This window comes from Eschrichtius robustus, chromosome 3 (genome assembly GCF_028021215.1).
Source record: "Eschrichtius robustus isolate mEscRob2 chromosome 3, mEscRob2.pri, whole genome shotgun sequence".
In the NCBI taxonomy this organism is placed as follows: Eukaryota; Metazoa; Chordata; class Mammalia; order Artiodactyla; family Eschrichtiidae; genus Eschrichtius; species Eschrichtius robustus.
Window position 1 is genome coordinate 188,023,950 of NC_090826.1, and position 20,512 is coordinate 188,044,461.

Genomic DNA, 20,512 nt, shown 5'->3' on the forward strand with positions numbered 1-20,512 from the left:
CATCATCCCCAGACTGTGCCCACCCTCCTGGCATCCATGGCACGGCCCTGGTCTCCCTCTAGCACCCCGCAAGGCCTGTCTGTCCCGTGTCTCGTGGCCTCAAGCTCCTATGAGATGACTAAGTTCCTGATTGTTCCATTAGCAGCCACGACTCAGCCTTCCCAGGGGACAGCGCCCCAAGGGGTCATCCGACCGGAACAGAGAACAAAGCTCAAGGGTAGAATTCAGGCACTGTGTGCGTTCTGGATCACAGAGGAGCCCTGACCCACCCCTCGCAGATGGCAGGTCGGGGTCCCTGGAGGCCCTGCGAGGGCGTGAGGTTCCCTGAGGATGTCCCCCCTCTGCCCACAGCCGGACTCCCCACCATCAGGGCAAGAGGGGCAGAGGGGGCCCTGCTGACAAACACACGCCCCCAGCTGGGCGCTGGCCTGTACCCGGCCCTCCAAGCTCACCTCCTCACAGATGGGCGGCTCTCCCAACACTAACTAAGGCAATGCTTGATCAAAGAATAACTATATTTATTGATAATTGAGCAAAACTTTGAATCAAAGTGTTATTCTGTCTAAAGTTTAATACGGGACATTGATTCTGTCCAGTCTAATATATATACATACACACATGTACACGTGTAATAATGCACACACGCTCACACATATGTAAATGTAAACTGTGGACCCACTTGCTGCCGGACGTTCTACCTGCGATTGTTCTCCAGGCTCGTCATGTGCACGGCCTTGCCCTGCGCCCCCCTCCCTCTGTTGCCCTGTCTGGGCTCAGCCCGCACCCCTGCGATGCTTTCTGGGCTCAAGCATGGAGTGTAGGATAACAGTTCTCTCTTGGGTTTCCATTTTCTTCTCCACGTCAAGTATCTTGGCTTTGGCTGGTTGGTTGTTCCACTCGCAGTGGTGTGTTAGGCAGGGTGGGGTTATAGTAAGACTCTGGACCAGAAATCATAAGATCTGGGTTCAGTTTGAACGATGCACTCCCGTCCAAGCACCAGCCCCTTGGGGCTTCATTTTTCCCGGAAGGGATTTATTTAGAATAGCAGTTTTAAAACTTTTGGGTCTCATATCCTATGAAATAATAAGAAAAAAAAATTTATATATATATATATAGGTCTCTGCCCCAGTTCCTGACACAGGTCTCCTAAAATCTTTAATTTCCTGAATGATCGGACGGTCTGACATCGAGCTCCAAACCCGTGGAATTTCCAGGGTGATGGGAGCATCTTTTGTTCTAACGAGGCAGCTCCTGGTGGCCTCCTGGGTGCGGGCTGCTCCCTAGGAAGACCAAGCCATGGTTAGAAGCTTGGAACTTTCAGCCCCACCGTCTGTTCTCCGGAGAGTTAATAATCGATCGTGCCTACGTGATGAAGGCTCCGTAAAAACCCCCGACGCACAGGCTCCAGAGAGCTTCTGAGTTCCTGACACGTGGAGGTGCTGTGAGCACGACGCACCTGGAGGGGCTTGGAGTCCCCGGCGCCTCCCCCGGGGACTGTCCTACTGTCTCTTCCACGGCTGTTCCCGAGTTGTTTCTCTGCATAATGAGTTGGTGATCTAGTAAGGAAAGCAGTTCCCTGAGCTCTGTGAGCAATACTAAGAAATCACTGAGCCCAAGGACAGGGTGCAGGGACCCTGATCTACACCCATCAGTCAGAAGCACGGGTGACAAGCAGGACTTGTCACTGGAACTGAAGTGGGGGGAGAGGGGTCAGCCTTATGGGAATGAGTCCTGAATCCATGAGTCTGCACTAATTGCAGTTAGTGTCAGACAGCCAGCGGGCATCAAAGAATTGCTTGGTTTGTGGAAAACCCTCACATCTGGTGTCAGAAGTGTTGCTGCACACTTCTGAGTACAGTAAGAGAAACAAGAGTGTTTTCCCCATTTTCACAACCCCTTTACACTCTTAAAAATTATTGAGGACCCCCAAAGAGCTTTGTTTATGTCCTCATGTCTATCGATATTTACAGCATGAAAATTAAAACAGAAATTTCACATTCATTTACTTGTTTTAAAATAACAATAATAAACCCATGGCAGACATACACATCTTTTGATGGAAAAAAAAAAAAACAAAAACACTACATTTTCCAAAAGAACACACTGAATGAGAAGAGTGACATTGTTTTACATTTTTTGGTAAATCTCCTTAACATCTAGTTTAATAAGAGACAGCTGGGTTCTCACATCCGCTTCTCCACTCAGCCCCTTGTGGTATCACATGTCACCTACCCTCTGGGAAACGCCACTGTATGCTTGCAGTGGAATGAGAGTGAAAAAGGCAAATCACATCTTAGAATTGCTAGAAAAATAGTCTGATCTCTTGATCTCCCCGAAAGAGCCTTACAAATCCACTGGGTCCTCAGGCCACACTTTGACCACCGCTGGTTTACAAAACCCTGTCTCCTAACAGTCTGTGGACTTGCTGACAATACTCTATGATAGTGTTTTTCAAAATACGCTTCTGGGAATAATTCATGGGTTGCTACTGTGTTGGGGAGAAATGTGGTTTCTACGAATAAATTAGTTTGGGAAGCCTTAGCTTAAAGCAAATTACACAGACGTATTTTACTGCAGGACTTTTTAGATGCTTCAGTGTGGTAATACACATTGTGAATCCCTTAAAACAATACAACTGTGTATAATATTTCTCCATCATTTTGACAATAAACTCTTTTTTTGAGAAGCATCTTGAAAGACTCATGTACCGAGGGATATACTTTGGGAAATGCTGTTCCAGTAACTCCCGGATACTTTTCCTGAGTATTAGCAGGTCGGATTCTACCATTTGGAATCCATTTTTCTGTAAATAAAATTCTACATGCACACTTTTTGGTTCTTTAAATGTAGAGACTTTTTGGTAGTCATTTCTAGGACTCAGAGAACCTCGGATTCCTAAAATTTTGGCCTCTAGATACGTTGCATTTTCCTGCAAATTAAATAGAAAGAATATTAGCAGTTATATTAGCAGTAATGTTTATATATATTTGATGAATGAATGAATAATAATTACCATTTCTTGACATGTGCTACACACCAGGGACCTTTTTTTTCAGGGACCTTTTTAGAAAACACAACAATCAAGACTGTGTGTTATTGGTAGAGGGATAGACACATAGATCAGTGGAACAGAATAGAAGAGCCAGGAATATACTCACACAAATGTGCATGACCCATTTTTGACAAAAGTACAAAAGCAATTCAATGGGGGAAAGATAGACTTTTCAACAAACAGTGCTTGAGCAATTGGACATCCAGAGGCAAAACGACGAACCTGGGCTGAAGTCTCACATCTTATAAAGAAAATTAACTCAAAATGTATCACAGACAAATGTAAAACCTAAAACTATAATTTTCCCCTTTTTTACTGAAGTACAGTTGGTCTACAATGCTGTGTTAGTCCCAGGTGCGCAAAACTATAATATTTTTAGAAAAAAAAAGTCATAAGAGAAAATTATTAGACTCTAGGGCTAGGAAAGGCACTCTCAGGCTTGGCACCTGTAGAAATAGTCAAAAGCTGGAAACAACCCAGATGTCCATCAGTGCGTGAATGGTTAAGCAAACGGCGGTACATCCATAGCACGGAAGACTACTCAGCGATAAACCGGAAAGAACTCTGGAGACATGCCGCAGCCTGGATGGATCTCCAAAGATTATCTTGCATTTAACAAGCCACTCCCAAAGGCTTTCACACTGTACGGTTCCATTTATATAACATTTATATTTACATAACATTCTTGAAATGGCAGAATTATAGAAATAGAGAATGGCTTGGCGATTTCCAGGGATTAAGGAGGGTGTGTTGGTGGGCATGCCTGTAAAAGGCCACATGAGGGGTCCTTGCAGTGATGAGAATGTCCCGTGTCTTGACAGTATCATGGTCAACATCTTGCTTGCGATATTGTACTACTGTTTTGTAAGATGCTAGCAATGCGGGAAACTGGGTAATGAGTGTAGGTGATCTTTGTGTATTATTTCTTATAATGACACAGGACACAGGAATCTATATTTATCTGAAAATAGAAAGCTTAATTTTTTAAAAGCCTACTTGAATTAGTCAAGATGGTAACTGTACTAGAAATCTAACTCAAATGTATTTAAATTATTAAGCTACACCATATAAAGTTGCCAATATTTGACTGGTTTTGGCATACAAAAATGACAATTTCATATGGTTCAACCTAAAAAAGAGGACTGTATTAGCTCACATACCTGGGAAGTTTACATGTAGATCAGCCTTCAGGCATGGGTGGATCCAGTAGATCAACTGGTATCCTCAGGGCTCTGTCCCTTTGTCCATCTCTGGTTATGCTTTCCTCTGTGACCTGGATCATTTCACACAGTTGGAAAGATGTTGCTAATGACCTCAGGCCTACAACATCATGGCTTGTGGACACCAAAGAAAAAGTGATCTATCAGAGCATAGATGTGGCAAATCTCAGGGAAGACCCTAACTGGCTATATGGGTCACAAGTCGATCCATCAGCCAATCACTGTGGCCAGCATGGTGAATAACTCTGATTGGCCAGCCTGGTTTGTGTGCCAACCTCCATGGGGAGGGTGAGACCCTGTGATTAACTCCTATCAGGACCAATAGGATGCAGAGCAGGCAAAATGACAGATGGCTGTTCTCCTATCTAAATGATGGTTGGATGGATGGATGGTAGATGATAGACAGATGATAGGTAGGTAGGTAGATCTAAGATAGAAAAAGAAATAACATTCATACAAATGTTTCTGTTCATTGTTTGCTTGTTTTTCATAGGGGTGGGTAAGGGAAGAACAGTGAACAACTTATTTTACTTCAAACGTAAATTTTCTTGTTTAGAATTTTTTCTTTAATGAGCATGGGTCACATTTTATCACTTTTTTGAGAGAAAATATATATATATATATATTCATTACTACCAGGGTAATATTCAGGAAAGTCCTAGCTGAGCTGAGGCCTCCCAACAATTCTCAGAATACTCAACAGGCCTCTTTCATAAGGTTAAATTTGTACCTTAGAGATGGAGGAAGGGGTAGGCCTGCTGCCCGGGGCCAAGTGTGTAATGCTCAGGGCGGACACAGAAAGAGAGAGCAAGCCTTCAGACAGCGTTTTATGCCTATAATTTCTGCCAAAGGGAATTCTTTTCACTTCGCGGGGATGGGGGTGGGGGGTATCGATCGGCTAGGATGGCAGCCCAGGGTGGGTTCAGTGGTCGTAGCAGGTTGCTCTCGGCCAGTCTCCCCCAAATCACATGTCTGAGCTTCACGAGTTTCCCTGTGTCCATCTAATACTCAGCATTTTTCCTGACTGGATTCAAGTCAGCTGACTTTACGTTTTTGAGCTTCGCCTTGGGGTGCTAGTTGCCGTGACCCATAATGGAGCTGCTGTAAGGAAGTCCTGTGAAATAGTCCAACAGAGGTCTACTCCCGAGGCGTGATTGATTTCTTACTTACCACCAGCATACCAGGGGCTTACTTGGCTGTTTAGACATCTGTAGGATAATAACATGACTTGTAAAAGTACAATTTGTGTTGTCAGAAAAATGATAACTTTTAGGTTATTGTCTGCATAATGACTCGGACACACTGTCTGACTAAGGACCCTCTTTCCACCAGCAGCCAAAAGGGAGAGAAGAAACCCAGTCCTGCCACATACCGTTTTTTCTTTAACTTTTTTTTTTATGGCGCTATAACAGATCTATAGTAAAGTGTATAAACCCCAAGAGTCTAGCTCGGCGCATTTTTACGTTTGTAAAACTCAGGTCTCTGTATGACCTTGAGCAGGGCGTGTCTCCCGTCTGAATTTCACTTTCCCCAAACATAAGGCAAGAGCACTAAACTAGATAGTTATTTCACCAAGTGTGGCGCATGTATGTGAAATGAGATGATTCTGCGTGCACGTGGATGGGAGAATATTTTTTACTTGGATAGATATGTAGTTTTTTATGTTTTAAACTTTCGCATAAGTTGTAATTCACATACAATAAAGCGTACACGTCTTTTTTTTTTTTTTAATGGTTTATTTATTTAGGCTGTGCTGTGTGGCATGCAGGATCTTAGTTCCCTGACCAGGGATCGAACCCTCGGCCCCCTGCAGTGGAGGCGTGGAGTCTTAACCACTGGACTGCTAGGAAAGTCCCTAAAGTGTACAAATCTTAGTTGATGCAGGTGTATACTTGTGCAACTACAGGTATAAACCATCTCCAGGTCCCTAGAAAGCTACGTCCCCATCCCGGTCAGCAGGCATCCCCTCCCTCCCAAGGAAGCCAGTGTTCTGAGCTCTGTCAACACCACGTGTTCCTGCCCGCTTTTGAACACCCTGTAATGAAACCATAGCGGATCTACTCTTCAGCTATGTCTGGCTGTTTGCGCCCATCGTCTGTTTGGGAGAATTACCTATGTTGTTGCACGGAGCGGTAGTTCACGCATTTGCATTGCCAAATAGCATTCCATCGTATGACTATACCACAATTGTCCACTCTGCTGCAGGTGGACATTGGGGTTGTTTCCAGTTTGAGGCTGCTGGGAGCAGAGCTACGGTGACTGCGGTGTCTTTGGAGGACGTGTGCTCTCATCTCTCCTGGGCACACCCCTGGGAGGGGAATTGCTGGGCCGCGGAGTCCTCACACATTTATCTCCCGTAACTACTACCAGCTTGCCAAACCGGATGTGCCGATTTCCACTCCATCAGGGCACGAGACTTCCAGGTGACCCGCACCCCTGCCCCCTGCTGTCACATAACCTTGCATGAAAATACGGAGGTGCACCTGCCAGGAGAGGAATAGAGACGATCAAAACCTTTTTCAGATTCTTGTAGGGACTTTCTGACTAAAAGGGGGCTTTTCAGTGTCCCGGTAAACATAATTCTAAGGGAGAGTTTTAGGCGGCGGGGGGGGGGGAACACATTTGGCTAAAGAACTTGGAGGGAGAGCATATGCCCAGCAGACCGCAAAGCTGTGTGCAAGGGCAGAGGTGGGCGGGAGAGGTGAATGCAGGACAAAGGCTATTTTGGAGGATGGAGCCAGCATCCACGTGACCTTGTGCCACTGAAATGAAGGCTGAATCTAAGCTTCGCACTTATACAAATGCAGGCTCAGAGACCTGAGTAAGAAACTGAGGCTACGCTGGTGGATAACACAGCGAATGGGGACAGACAGGCTGATTCGGCAGGAGTTAGGACCCAAGAGGTCGTTTGGTCCAGACCGAGGGAGGTGGTGACGGGCTCCATGCTGCACCACAGGCCCACGGCTGGGTGTTCTGTTCTACTTTACGGACTTGCCGTGAGGACAGGAATACATGGAGGGCACAGTGGCCAGGTGGGGAAGGCCTCGAAACCCTGCCACACGAGGAAGAGCTGTAGGAAATGGGACACCGTCCCGGAACAGAGAGATCTTGGGGCGGGTGGCTGTCTGCGGCCATCTGAGGGCTGTCGGGGGGAGAGGAATGGAATTTGTAGTCCAGGACCCCAAGGGTGGACACAACAGAGAAAACTCTCAGGGGAGCATCACAGAGGGTGTCTAACGAGGGCATCTGGAGATGGAAGGAGCTGCCTGGAGATACGGTTTTGCTGTCACTGAGGTGTTCGCACATCTTTCGACAGTCACTTGCTGAAGCTAATTCGGGGGGAATTTAGGAGTCTGATGAAAAGTCGGATGAATGACTCTAAGTTCCCTTTTAACTCTGAGAGCCTGTGAGTCTGACTGTGTGACCCTGGACTTCTTGAAACCTCAGCTCTGCGTCTGTAAACCTGAGGTTGGATTAAGGATTCTTCAACACCAGACAAATTCACTGAGCTGCTTCCCAAGGGAGCCCAGATGACGAGTGACGCGTGTCCCCAATCACTGGCTGTGACTTGGGCAGTCAGGGTGTTTGGTTGTAAGCAACAGAAACCGATTGCTAACCAAAGGGAAAAGGGGGTTTGTTGGAAAGAAGTGGGAAATCCATATAACCTCAGAAATGGCTGAAAGGCAAGGTGTGGAGAGGACAAAAGCTACAGCACCCCTGTGGCACGCCACAGGGGTAAACTGGCAGCAGACGGGCTTCCCCTCATCCTTGGACCACAACTCAGTACTCAAAGTCCAGGGAGGGACTCAGTCCCCTGGACTAGCCAGGTCTCACATCTGCCCCTTGACAAGAAAGGTCAGCCCAAGGTCAGCCCCCAGACTGAAATCGGAGGTCTTTACCAGGGAAGGGACAGTCAAGGATCCCCCACGTATACCTCCCTCTTCTCTCCCGCTCAGGGTAGCACCTCAGAGCTCAAGGGAGTGAGTATGTGATACATTTCATCAGGAATAATCCTCATTCTGTTCTAGCTTATCTTTAGACGTGAAAAATGCATCCATCTGGATGCTTGAGTTTTCACCGACAGCACATGTGATGTGTCCTCACTGTGCGGGGGGAGGGGGGCTGGGGGTTGCCAGCGAGCTGGGAACACGACTCCCCCAGGAGACAGATGCGCTGGTGGACTTGCCATCCACAGCGGGTGTCGGGTGCCTGCTGAGTGTCCAGGGCTGTGATCGACACCGAGACTATTTAAGCCGGTGCAAAAATGGAAAGGTCACCTATTTGCCCCTTGTAGATGCAAAGGGCAAGTGCAGCGTGTGGGGCTGAGTGGGGTGAGCTGGCCCAGGAGGACGCCTGTCTGGCCTGGACCCCTGCGGCCCCAGCGTGGCCCCCGCCCTACCCATGGGCCCCTCACACCCTGACTGTCCAATCCCCGGCCCCCACCGGTGAGGCTCCGCCCACGACTGGACAGCTGGGGTCCTCTGGGGAGGTGGTGCCCCCAGAATAAGGACAGTTCTGTCCTGGGCCAGCAGCTGTCACCTGAGAAAGACTGAGATTCCCCACCCGGCAACAGCAAAGAGGCTTGTTGTGCCCAGACAGGCGCAGCTGGGATTCCCTGCGGTGGTAATTAACCCCGGGGAAAAATGTGACAAATCCCCGGGCCTGCGCTGCAGTGACCTCTCATCCCTAGGCCTTCCCGACAGGGCCCCAGCCTGGGTCTGGCAGGCCGGGGGAGAAAGCTGCGGGGCGGGAGTCTCCTCCTTCTCCTGGAGCCCTGGGGGAGCTTGCATGGTCCCGTGGGCGTCCTGGGCTCCAGCCCGGGGCCCCTGCCCATCCAGAGGGCGACTGGAAGCAGACACTCGGGTTGCAAAGCGAGCCGGGCACAGTGGGGGGCGCTGGCCGCGGGCTCTGGCGCCGCCTGATTTACTGAGCCCGGAGGTCACGGCTCCTGCAGGTCCCGCTGATCCCAAGGGACACGGCAGCACGGAGACACTAATCAGCGGCTTTTACACGAGGTGGTACCTACTCTTCCTTACGCACCTCCAATTGCTGTCATAGCTGGAGGGACTGGCGGTTTTAGAGGATTTCGGCTCACGTTCTCAGGCGCCCGTGGGACAAAGACTCCGGGAGGGGTCGGAGGCCCCGACCCCAATCTCGGAGCTGCCCCCGCTCCAGATCACAGCCTCTGTCTGGACTCAGTTTTCTCACCTGTCCAATGGGTGGAACCAAACCTGAGGCATCTCACTGCCTTTTAGGGATAAAAGAGGGACCCCCACCGAGTGTTGGAAAGTTAAAGCCCGTCAGGAGTGGAGAGGTTCCGCTGCTTGTGAATCTCACACCCCTCTCTGGCACGCTTGTTAATTTCCTTTTTTCGACAAGCTTGTAATTGACTTGAAGGAGACCAGCCTACCTGCTTGGTCAGAGGAGGGTAGGAGGTGGGTGTGTGTCGGGGGAGCGACTTGGTGGGAAAAGGCTTCTTATTTGCAGGGATTCTCTCAGGGATGAAGTAAGGGGGGGAGGGCGGGGAGGGTGACTTCATAAAGGCCCCTGTGATCAGAGCCCTGGGCGAGTCCAATTGGAGGAGGAGGCTCCTAGCAGGAAACTGAGGCCCAGGCAGGGTGTGTGACCTGCCCAGGGGACACACCTGTCAGCAGAGTCGCTCTGGAATGTCCTCCCTGACTGGCTTTCCTCCCCCTCCCAACCCAGGAGAAGTCAGCTTCCAGGATCTGGGCTTTTCTCCCCAAGGGCTAATGGAGTGGCTTCCTGCTTCCAAAGTGGTTTCGAGCCTGGCAGAGCCGTTCTCTGACACTGTCCTCACGCCGGGGTCAGCAGGTTGGGCAGCTGAAAAGCGTTCCCTGGTGTGGGATTCGGCAGGCGGAGAGCCGCATGGCACGGCGCACCCGATCGGTTTACAGCCTGCTGTTAATAGAGCCATCAATCACGGCCAAGTGCAGCTGGCCTGCCGGCTGGGCCCTCAACCAGAGGCCACCTTCTCCTTCGGTCACCCCAGGGCCCGAAAACCCGTCCCAGAAAGGAAGCGGGAACACGTGCTCCCGACGTGATGACGCGAGCACACACAGCTGGGGTCTCCCTCCTGGCAGTGGGCTCCCCCAAATGCCCCGACCCGAGTAGAATGCCTGACACAGTGGCTGGCACACATCAGATGCTTACTGAATACTTTAGAAAGGAGTCTGGTATTTGGGAGGCTTTGGCCCCAAACGTCAGGAGAGAGGGAGGGAGAGCTGCTGGGGGTTTCAGCCACCGACTAGACAGCAGATACCCCATGGCAGGAGAGGCGTCCACTTAGCGCAGGGCAGATCCTTCCCTGCGAGGGGACGGTGGGGTGGGGGCCCCGGCGGGTCAGTGGGCTTAAGATGTGAGCTTCACGGTTCAGAGCTTGCTTCTCTTCCCATGGCGCCAGGGGCCTGCATGGCTCTGGACCCTGGACATCTGTAGCGCCTCTTGGATCTATTAGGGTCAAGACCAGGGCTCAGGTGGACCAGCCTTCCAGGCCTCCCGACAGAGTCCTGGATAGTTCAGTGCAGAGGGACTAGGAAGGCCAGCCATCCCTGTTCCAGAATGTTCTACTCCAGTTAGATTGTGCCCTGCACCAAACACTGAGCCATCAGGGCCCCTTAAGTTCTAAATCAGAGGACGTATCTGCTATTTTTTTTTGCCAACTATTTATTTTAATGCTCAAGCCTAGAATAAGAGCAAATGAACATAAATTAGGGGAAAGGATTGACTAACTGGACTGACTCTCCAGCCCCCATGTGTATGGACTTAGCAGGCCAGCCACTCTGCTACATATTATTCAAATATCATCTCACAATTCCCAACAACCCTGCAAAGCAGGTGTTATTTAATCCTCATTTTGCAAGTGCAGAAACGAAGCTGCAGAGGGGTTAAATTATCTGATCAATGTCCCAGAGCAGGAAGTGGCAGAGCTGGCTTTCACGCCCGGGCTGTCAGGCTCCAGGGGTCATGTTTCAACCACGCAGAGAGGATGGGCCTGGAGAGAAGCTTCCAGCAGGTGGTTGTCAGACTCAGACCTCTCCCAGAGGTCCCCCCTCCAGCCTGGCATGGGTAGCCCTCCCTGGAGAGGGGAGGTGCGGGCGACCTCTGGGGGGGGACCCTTCGGACAGACAGTCCTCACGCTCTCCCTGGAGGATTCCTGGCTCTCCGACCTCACTTGCTTTTCTTTCTGCACCGTCCAGGCTGGTCCCAGACTCCTGATGGCCGTCAGCTGTCATCGTGGGCCCAGCAGAAGATGGCCGTCAGCTGTCATCGTGGGCCCAGCAGAAGATGGCCGTCAGCTGTCATCGTGGGCCCAGCAGAAGAGTGTGCAAGCCCCTGTGAGATTAGGGGTGATGATGGGCCTGGCAGCCGCCAGGGCACAGGATCACTTGACAGGCATCTCTATTTCACTGTCACGAGGGCCGAGCCTGGAGCTCTCTCCCAGCTCCTGCAGCTGCCCTGGCCTCCCTGTGACCCAGCGCATCTTGTTTCCATCCATCCGACCCTCCCCTCACAGCTGCGGTTTTCATACTTTTTGGTCAGAGCCTCTGAGCTATCCCTCGGTCATCCAGTGTCACACCGCACGGAGGGCCAGAGGGCTAAGAAGCCCCCCACCTCTCCTCTGGAGGACACCCCCTCCTCCCTGCCCACCGAAAGCTCTTCTTAAAAATATCCATCTGAGGAGGTTCCCTGTTCCCCCCCCCTCCCCGTTCCCTCAGGGGGGAGGTTTCCAGGAATTTGTTGGGGGTACATACAGAGATTTAAAGTATCCCGTTCATGTAGCGCAGGGGTCTGCAGAGGGCCAGAGAGTGAGTATTTTATCAGGCCACACAAGTTCCCTTGCCACCATGCGATTCTGCCGTTGTAAACAAAAACAGCCTTAGAAGATATGTAAGTGAAAGGGTGAGACTGTTTCCAATAAAACCTTATTTACAAAATTAGGGACTTCCCTGGTGGTCCAGTGGGTAAGACTCTGCGCTCCCAGTGCAGGGGGCCCAGGTTCGATCCCTGGTCAGGGAACTAGATCCTGCACGCCGCACCTAGGAGCCCACATGCTGCAACTAAAAGATCCCGCACGTGCGTGGCAACTAAGACCGGGCGCAGCCAAACAAATAAATAAAATATTTTTAAAAAACCAGACTGCCCCAGATCTGCCCTGGGGGCCAGAGTTGCCAACCCTGTGATAGACAGCAGTTTAGGGGAGTGGCCTGGGTGGGGCACTCTGGCTGGGGCACACCCTGCACAGCTGGGGCACCTGCCTCACCCACCCCGCAGAGATCCTGAGTGGACAGAGACCTTTGGGGAGCACTGACCAGGGTCGGGTCTGCTGTCATGGAAGCATCCCGGAATGGGGCCCCAAGGCGCTGACCGCTGGAATGAGTTCTCTTGACCCAGGCAGACAGCCTTTGCCCTAAGGGAGGAGGCCCCCAGCCTTATCACTGGCTGACACCCTCATGTGCTGCTGGACTGATGCGCTTGGCAGAAAACCCCAAGCCAATGCTCCTGAGGTCGTGTATGGCTGGTGCGGTGCTTCCTGTCTGCGAAGTCTTTGGTGGGGAGGGGCCCAGAGGAATCCTCTCAGACAGAATGATTTCATTTCCTCTGGGGCATCTCTGTCTTTTCTACCCCGAGGCCTCTGCATATGCTGTTCTCTCTCCCAGAACAATTTTCCTCCATCTTCTGCGCTTAGCTAAGTCCTGCTCTTCCTGTCACTTTCTCCAGGAAGCCTCCTCGGATTGTTGAGCCCTGACAATCCCGTCGCTTCATTGTAATCACGTGCTTGCCTGGATCCTCGGCTAGAACACGAGTCAGACTGAAAACCCTGAAGGCAGGACCCCAGCTCCCACCGGCACGCAGCAGCTGTTCAACAAATACCTATGCAATGAATACCTGGATCTCACCCACGTCACTGCGCAGAGCTTTCCCGTAGCTATTGTGGGAATAAATGTGTCTGTCACATCTTCTTTAAACTGCCCAAGAAGTTTGAGGGTGAAACAGGAGGGAAGGGGGCAGAGCACAACCTTTGAAAGAATGACATAGCCCAAGGACATGACATAAACTGATTAGAACCAAATGGGTGCAAGATGGCAGATGAGTCGACTTCCACTAGACCTTGAGCCTCAGGCAGCCTGGCCAGGCCTTGGTGACAAGCAAGGCCATTTGATGGGATAGTAAAGCTAGCTTACAAACAAAGGCATCTTTCTCCTCCTCCTCCTGGCCCTCTGCTCTGCTCTCTCGCCTCGGGGACCCCGGAGACAAGAGCCTGACTGGCCCAGATTCCTGAACCTCTGGGTCTCCCCAGCTCCTGCCCTCGGAGACCTGCCCTCGCTCTTCCAGGCTGTCCCCGGGCCCTCTCACCGTCTCCAGAGTGTGGCCCTGGCAGAAAAGCTGACAAAGCAATTAAAAGCCCCGGCGGCTCAGTGAATGCTAGTGCTGAGGTGTTAGATCTTCTCCAGCCAGTCAAGGGCAGCCGCCCGGAGGTCATGCAGGAGGGAAGATGGGCCTGGCTCCCGTGGCAGCCCTGGGCTGGCCACCCACCGTCCCACCTGCCACGCCGGGCCCTCCCCACTCCTCGTGGACATCTGAGAACACGTGACAGGCTTTGTCTGCTCAGGTTTCTGCCTTAAGTCTCCCGTCTCCTGCCACAACTCCCGAGGCTGAGTCATTCCTGGGCAGAACCCAGGATGGGTGCGGTGGGGACAACCAGAGGGAGAAGGTGGCATCGTCCTCTCCTTGGGGAGCGCAGAGGGCATGTGGCGAACGTGTGGGGGACAGAGGGGGACGGGACACAGCCACGCTGCCTTGCACGAGTGTGATGCTGGAACGGCAGTGGGTGGAGGGGGAGGGATCTGGGTCAAGAGGAATTAACCAGGGAAGGATTCTGGCAGAGAAGGGCCTTTGCAAGCTTTGAAGAATGGTGCTTGATAGAAAGAAAGTGACCCCGATTCAGGGAGGATTAAGTGACCTCCAAACAGGGCCCGCAGACAGCAAGGGGCCTTGGGTTGGAAGGACTAAAGTCCTTGGAGGTTTGCTGGCCAGCAGGAGACGATTCTCTCCAGATCATACCCAGGAGGAGGGCCCTGGGGCACGAGAGGTCTCACATTCCAGGAAGGGCTCACCATCTGAAGGCTAAGTCGCCTGGCGCCAGGGAGGAGCACGGCCCCGACTCCTGCTTCTGATGTGCGTGCGCCCCCGCCATGCCCGTGAACCGCGTTGCTGGCGGGGTGCCCCTGCGCCAACATCAGCCATATTCGGAAAGACCTGTTTCTCTCTCCTCGGGGGCCTGGCCTCCATCCCCCCGTGACGCCGCCCCCACCCCATCACCGCTGCTTCCCTCTCCCTCCGCACTCCCTCCCCCTTGCCTCCATCACGGCTCCTCCAGGCCCCTTTGCCCGTGGCTGCAGGCCCTCCCCACCCTCAGCCCTTTGGCCGTGGAGTCAGGACAGCTGGGGATGGGGTGGAGGGGTGGGCAGGAGGGCATCGGCTCAGGGGCACGGCGGGCGCAGCCGTGGAGAAGATGCCCAGGTTTCATCGTCCGTCATCAAGTATGGTTGAGCTGGGCTCCATCGAATTCTGCCCCTAGAGCTTTCAGTCTAGTGGAAGAGACGCTCGCTTCAAGTAACTCCCCAATAGCCAATGACAAGCCGTGACAAGCCAGCCAACCCCATCATCAATCCCGCCTGCAGATGCACCTAGAATCCGACCCCGTCTCCACCGCCCTGTGGTCCAACGGGCAGCATCTCTCCTCTCTGGATGATTGTGGGGGACACTCGTCTGTTCCCCCTGAGTCCACTCTTATTTCCTTTCAGTCTATTTTCCACCCAGCAGCCAGAGCGGTCCTTAAAAAACACATCAGATCTCCTGATCCCTCTGCTCAGGACACTGCAGCGGCTTCCTGTCTTATTCAGAGTAAAAGGCAAGTAATCACCACGGCCCATAGCCCTAGTGATTGATGACCCTCTGCCTGGCTGACAAAATCCCCTCTGCTTCCCTCTGTCCCAACCACTCCAGGCTCATAGCCTCCAGGTCGTAAAAGTGGTATTTAAACCCGGGTCTGTCTGATTCAAGAGGCCACACCCTTTCCACTAAGAACAGTAGTTTACCAATGAGGAAACAGATGTTCAATAAGTTTAGGGAATCCCCTGGTGGTCCGTTGGTTAGGACTCTGCGTTCTCATTGCTGCGGGCCCGGTATCGATCCCTGGTCGGGGAACTAGGATCCCACAAGCTGCACGGAGCGGCCAATAAATAAATAAATAAATAAGTTTTAAGACCAGGCTGTGCTCACGTGACTAGGAAATGTCGTCTGCCATTATCTGCATAATTAAATCCTGGGACAGACCCCTACCACTTCTTCCAGAAGATTACAAATGTCCACCAGTGTAGACCAGGCAATAATGTTGTTGGCAGTTCACGTCACTTCCACCACCAAATTCTCCTGGATTTTTCTCTCTACCCAGTTTGTGGGCTTGTGGCCTTTTAGCCTGAGGTCATTTATAAATGATCTCAGAAAAGTCAGCCAGGAGATGCCATTTTTCTTCCTTTAAATTCTCATGCTACCCACAGTGTAAGGGCAATTTTTTCATCTCCATAATTTTTGTAAATACAGCCTCCTGGCCCCCAGAAGGTCTGAGATCACCTCTCTTGCCCCCAGCCTCCACAGAGAGGTAAGTCCGGGCCAGGCTCAGGGGAAGCCAGCCTTCGCTGGATCATAAGTGGAACTGTCGCTGGGGAGCAGAGGAAAGCTCACCAGGCAGGGAACCCTGGAGGGACACAAGGGGCTCAGTGCACCACGTCCCACCCACGTGTGTCAGATCAAACCCATGCAAGAGGGCCCTGGACAGCTTTCTCCGGCGTGGAGATGGGCCCCAGGGCTACTGTCTCCAGGATGGACACCAGGCCGGGCTGAGACTGGGCCTCAGGTCATCAGGCTCCCAATCCCTGGAGCCACCGTGCTGGGGCACCATCGAGAGCTCCTCCAGGAGCACAAATCCGTCACCAGGCAGTAAAGCCCTTTTCCGCCATGGGAATTAGTGAGATCCAGCTGGCTGCTGTCAATCTCCCAGGGGCAAGCATCTAATGACCTAGGCTGCCAGGTGCCCCCCCGATGTGGTCGATGGGGAGCCCAGGGACTGCCTGAGGTATTCTCCAGAATTAACTGCAGGATGGTGGGAGGCATGAGGGTTTTAGGAAGAGGGAAGTGGGACATAGGGGAAGGCGCACCTCTGGGTCCTGAAATCACTTGTGGATGCTGGCTGAGCATTTGAAAGGAACAGCAATAAAATGTCCCTGAGCCAACAAACCAAAGGGTTCTGTCACCTTTCCTCGTGACTGGCACCTGAACATTCCTAAGGTGGAATTCTGTTTTTTTGGGAGGGTCGGGTGGGGTGGGGTGTTTCTCTTTCTCTCTCTTCCTCCCTCCTTCCTCCCTTTCTTTCTTTTCCTTCTGTCTTTTCTGGTTCCTAGAGGAAGCTCTGTAGGGGGAATTGGACAGTCTTGCGGGCGAGCAGAACTGGATTTCTGGTTTATAAATGGAGAAGCCTGTTTTGCGGGGCGAAGAGGCGTGTCCGCCTGGCTTCCTTCCCAGCTCTGCTGCTGAGTCGGTCAGGGACCCCCACCCCCCACCCCAGTGTCTCAAGTTCTCTCTGCAAGATGGGGACAGGAACCCACCCACCCCGGCAGGATAGCTGAGGGCTTATAGGTGCCCACTCGTGCAAGAGCCCAGGCAGCATCCGGCACAAGGTCGGGGCACTTGGCTACCGCCCTGGTCAAGGTCGTCACGTCCACCTGACCCCTCCGCCATCCACTGGACTCCAACAGCTGCACACACCTCCTGGAACGTTGGACTTAATCTTTGGAAAAGAAATCAAACATTTATTTGGAGCCAGGTTTGAGAAATTAACTGGGTGGGGACCAATTGCGGTGAAAAAATTTGGAGGAGATTAAAGAGATGACGTTTGTCTGAAACAGTGAGACTCCCAGGCTGGCTCCTCCACTTGCCTGGGGACAGTGCCTTGTGTCTCACCAGACAATCCTTGTGAAATGTGATTCTCATCCTTATGTGTAGGGACTAATGTCCTCCTGTACTCGTGGTTATTTCCTGCTGCTGCTCTAGTATCTGTGTTCGAGAATACTTGATTCTTCAGCGGAGTTTCAACACTTTGCATCTCTGATTCAGGTTGGGTAGCGGAGCCCCTGATCAATAAAGAGAAGCTGGTATTGCCTGTCGACCGTGGTTCCCTTTATGTCTTCAGAAGCTGACCAATCAGCCTTGTCACCTCAGCTCCTTCCGGGCCCCCCTGCCCTCTGCTCTCCTTAAGAAAACCTGTTACCAGCCACCCTACCCCAATTCCCACCTTCCATCCACACATCCTCAAACTCCCAGCCATCTGCCTTGCCCCCTGCAGCCCCCAGCCCAGCTGGCCGGGCCACCCCTCCCACCCCGAGAAAGCTCACCACCTCCTGGGAGGCCTCCTGGCTGTACGACTCCTGGGGTCTCTCCCTGCCCACACTCCCCCGTGGCAGAGCCTTGGGGATCACGTCCTCTTGTCTGTCAGGGCTGTGACTAGCTCCCCAAGTCTGGGCCTGTTTGGTGCCACTTTGGATGGTGACTCCCAAGGGGGCAGTGGCTTTGCGTGTCTGCGTGACTTATGGTGTCAGGGGGTCCCAAGGGATCAGCTTAGCCGAAAAATTAAGGCTTTGGATAATGAGAACGCCCCCGCTAAGCGGGGTCATGTAAGCCAGGCAGCATGGGGCAAACTTGGCCGAGCCAACCTAGTTAAGGGCTTCACGCTCTGCGAGGAGCTGGGTGAGCTGATGTCACAGGACCCTTCCACCTCTGACCTCCCAGGAGGTGAGGACGTGAACCCCTGGGGGCCCTGCCCCGCCAAGCCCGGGCTGGAGGAGGAGGAGGGAGGCGGGCTGAGTGGGAGGGGCAGAGGACGCCGTGACTCTGCCGTGACCTACATCTGCTCCCGGCGGGCGCCACTGGTCCACCAGCAGTCCAATCAGAGCCTCAGGCAGTGCACAGCAGCTGGACACGAGGAGGAGGGCGCGGCTGGGAGGCTGGAGGCCGGCTGTGCACCCAGGTAGGTGGGCCCTGCACACCGCTTGGAGGGGACAGAGACGGAGAGGGCACTTGGAGGACAGAACTGCAGTGAGTCTGTCCGGGTGGTTCTGTCCTGGCTCTGATTTTCCCACGCTGCTTGACAGGCAGTGATGACCAGCTTAAAAACTCTGACCAGCTCTCCAGAATGAGGACCTCAGGCCTGGGACTTGCTACATCTTGATAAATAACATGGTCAGACGGTTGAGAGGAGCCCTGTTTGTCTCTTCCTGCCCTGATTCCTACCCGCTGAGAAACTGGAGGCAGCAGGAAGCTGGATGGGCTGGATGAAGCGGCAGGTGGGGCAGGGGCTGGAGGGCTGTGGGCCCGAGGAGGACCAGGAGACACTCGCTGGGACCTGAGCTCCTGTTTGGAGCAGAGAATTAAGGTTCTTCTCAAAAGTGGGAGGACCCGTGGAGGAGAGCGCGTGTCTCCGTTCCATGCCCCGCCCCCGCACACGGGGACCACGACCTGCTGGTCTCCGACCAGACAGCTCTCTCGTCCTTGTCTTTGACCTCGTACCACATCTGCCCTATTCCCAGAGAGGTGGAGGTCAGGAGGGCGAGATGGCTTAACACTGTCCCCCTACGTCCCCATGGGGGCTCAGCCTCTCTTCCTTCTCAGCTGGGGCCTGGAGGCAGGAGGCTGGAGCTCCCTGCCAGGTGGAGGATTACGCTTCTCGGCCTGTGACAAACAGCCAAGTCAGTAACCGAGAGCTGGTGTGACGGTGATGGAGCCGTGAAGGTGACGACGCTGACTAAGATATCCGTCCGAGCTGACCGCCCCAGGGTGGAGGTCGTGGGCAGGCGTTGGGTGGCAGCCCTGGGCGTGGGTGGGACGGAGCCCCTCCCCACCGCGGCCAGCTGGGTCCCCCTCCATCCCTCCTCACCCTCCCCGGAGACTCCCGCTGAGCGGTGGCCGTGGCCCTGTGACCGTCCCAGCACGCACGGCTGGCGCACGGAGGCATTCCGGTGTGCCAGGGGCAGTGGCTGGGCTGTAGAGGGGACGCCTTGGGGCCAGGGTGCCAGTGGGTGGGCACTTGTGAAATGCAGGCGCGTCAGATGGAGAGAGGAATGTGCCCTGTCATGTGATTCTATACTGAGGGAGCCCTGAGGCCCCTGCTCTTTGGGCAGGAAGTGGAGTCTCTAAAATGGAACCCCTTGGCCACAGGCCAACTGCACAGGGGGTGGGACTGCTGGGGAATTCTTTCAAGACACCCCCTCCCCGCTCAACTCACGGCTCTCCTCAAGGCTCTCATCCCAGCCCAGAGCCAGGCCCCTGCCCTCTCCTGGTGGCACGATGGAGGGACCGTTGAGAGGGAGTCAGGGACGGATGCTGCTGGTGGTGGAAGGGGCTGGAAAGCACCCTTGCTCGCCTGATGTTACAATTCACTGGCTTTGGAGGGGTGGATGGATTTATGGGGAGCCCATTGGCCCCGGCAGGAAGATCTTACGGGCAGCGCAGGGATTCTTGCCCGCAGACCTGGTGATCTGCATTCCAGATTGGATGGGGTGGGAGGTGGAAGGTTACCGGGCCCTGCTAGAGAATCTCCGGGGTGGCGGAGGAGCCGGGAGTCCTAGAGGATGTCCCTGGAAAATTCACATTCCCAAGTCAAGGGGCCAGGCTGTTAAATAGCTGGAAGAATCCTGATCCCGGGATTTTGCTTCCCTGACGTTTGGGAAGGCTGTGTCCCGCCCTCCGAGTGACCACTGGGCCTGGGGTCCCGCCAGGAGGCCAGGCCACCGGCACAGTTTGTAGCTCAGTCCCACGGTTTCCTTTACCTGGGCAGCATCCTACCCGTCCTTGGTCTCCGGGAGGTGGGTTGCGCTGGGCCAGGGAACAGGGTGAGACCATCTCCAGAGCAGGAGCGCCCACTCCAGGGCCGGCCGAGCACGGATGTGTGGGAGGGACGGAGGCCGAACAGCCTGGACCTTCCTGAGCAATTCTGTCCTCTGTTCTCAGATCCGTCGCCGCCCTCAGCAGCCAAAGAGGAGCCAGAACTATGGCAGGTGGGAGAAGCCCTCCCCTCCGCTCCGCTAGCCCCGTATTGTGCCCACCAGGGGAGGGGGGAGGGGCAGGGATCAGAGCATTTGGGGGCTCACCCATCTCTTTGCCTTTT